The sequence below is a fragment of the Lipophrys pholis genome, assembly GCF_963383615.2.
Source record: "Lipophrys pholis genome assembly, chromosome: 19".
NCBI lineage: Eukaryota > Metazoa > Chordata > Actinopteri > Blenniiformes > Blenniidae > Lipophrys > Lipophrys pholis.
Window position 1 is genome coordinate 792,538 of NC_137647.1, and position 212 is coordinate 792,749.

The window sequence follows — 212 nt, forward strand, 5'->3', positions numbered from 1 at the left end:
CTTAAAGGAGAGCGCGGGCCAATCAGGACGCGAGACAGTGTGATTGATAGGACGAGCCTCTAATCACGTCCGGAGGGCGGGAGCTTCGGGTCCTGATGGAGACGGTGTAGTTCTAGTACCGTTAACTGATAAAGAGAAATAAAATCACATCAAGACTCAAAATTAGTTTTTAGTCAAAGCTAGAGGACTCAATATGGTCCTTATCTTGTTAT